A 2,173-nucleotide genomic window follows, 5' to 3' on the forward strand; every position below is an offset into this window, starting at 1 on the left:
TATGTCAGTTATCACTTCATCAACTTACTTACTTATGTCAGTTATCACTTCATTAAGTTACTTATGTCAGTGATTTACTTACTTATGTCAGTTATCACTTCATCAAGTTACTTACTTATGTCAGTTATCACTTCATCAAATTACTTACTAATGTCAGTTATCACTTCATCAAGTTACTTACTTATGTCAGTTATCACTTCATCAAATTACTTACTTATGTCAGTTATCACTTCATCACGTTACTTATGTCAGTTATCACTTCATCAAGTTACTTACTTATGTCAGTTATCATTTCATCAAGTTACTCACTAGTGTCAGGTATCACTTTATTAAGTTACTTACTAATGTCAGTTATCACTTTATCAAGTTACTTACTTATGTCAGTTATCACTTCATCAAGTTACTTACTTATGTCAGTTATCACTTCATCAAGTTACTTACATATGTCAGTTATCGCTTCATCAAGTTACTTACTTATGTCAGTTATCGCTTCATCAAGTTACTTACGTCAGTTATTACTTCATCAAGTTACTTACTTATGTCAGTTATCGCTTCATCAAGTTACTTACTTATGTCAGTTATCACTTTATCAAGTTACTTACATATGTCAGTTATCGCTTCATCAAGTTACTTACTTATGTCAGTTATCACTTCATCAAGTTACTTACTTATGTCAGTTATCACTTCATCAAGTTACTTACATATGTCAGTTATCGCTTCATCAAGTTACTTACTTATGTCAGTTATCGCTTCATCAAGTTACTTACGTCAGTTATTACTTCATCAAGTTACTTACTTATGTCAGTTATCGCTTCATCAAGTTACTTACTTATGTCAGTTATCGCTTCATCAAGTTACTTACTTATGTCAGTTATCACTTTATCAAGTTACTTACATATGTCAGTTATCGCTTCATCAAGTTACTTACTTATGTCAGTTATCACTTCATCAAGTTACTTACTTATGTCAGTTATCACTTCATCAAGTTACTTACATATGTCAGTTATCGCTTCATCAAGTTACTTACTTATGTCAGTTATCGCTTCATCAAGTTACTTACGTCAGTTATTACTTCATCAAGTTACTTACTTATGTCAGTTATCGCTTCATCAAGTTACTTACTTATGTCAGTTATCGCTTCATCAAGTTACTTACTTATGTCAGTTATCACTTTATCAAGTTACTTACATATGTCAGTTATCGCTTCATCAAGTTACTTACTTATGTCAGTTATTGCTTCATCAAGTTACTTACTTATGTCAGTTATCACTTCATCAAGTTACTTACATATGTCAGTTATCGCTTCATCAAGTTACTTATGTCATTTATCACTTCATCACGTTACTTACTAATGTCAGTTATCACTTCATCAAGTTACTTACTTATGTCAGTTATCACTTCATCACGTTACTTATGTCAGTTATCACTTCATCAAGTTACTTACTTATGTCAGTTATCACTTCATCAAGTTACTTATGTCAGTTATCATTTCATCAAGTTACTCACTAGTGTCAGTTATCACTTTATTAAGTTACTTACTTATGTCAGTTATCGCTTCATCAAGTTACTTACTTATGTCATTTATAACTTCATCACGTTACTTACTAATGTCAGTTATCACTTTATCAAGTTACTTACTTATGTCAGTTATCACTTCATCAAGTTACTTACTTATGTCAGTTATCGCTTCATCAAGTTACTTATGTCATTTATCACTTCATCACGTTACTTACTAATGTCAGTTATCACTTCATCAAGTTACGTATGTCAGTTATCACTTCATCAAGTTACGTATGTCAGTTATCACTTCATCAAGTTACTTACTTATGTCAGTTATCGCTTCATCAAGTTACTTACTTATGTCAGTTATCACTTCATCACGTTACTTACTAATGTCAGTTATCACTTCATCAAGTTACTCACGTGTCAGTTATCACTTCATCACGTTACTTACTTATGTTAGTTATCACTTCATCAAGTTACTTACTTATGTCAGTTATCACTTCATCACGTTACTTATGTCAGTTATCATTTCATCAAGTTACTTGCTTATGTCAGTTATCACTTCATCAAGTTACTTACTTATGTCAGTTATCATTTCATCAAGTTACTCACTAGTGTCAGTTATCACTTTATTAAGTTACTTACTTATGTCAGTTATCGCTTCATCAAG

The sequence above is a fragment of the Palaemon carinicauda genome, chromosome 2, assembly GCF_036898095.1.
Source record: "Palaemon carinicauda isolate YSFRI2023 chromosome 2, ASM3689809v2, whole genome shotgun sequence".
Taxonomy (NCBI): domain Eukaryota; kingdom Metazoa; phylum Arthropoda; class Malacostraca; order Decapoda; family Palaemonidae; genus Palaemon; species Palaemon carinicauda.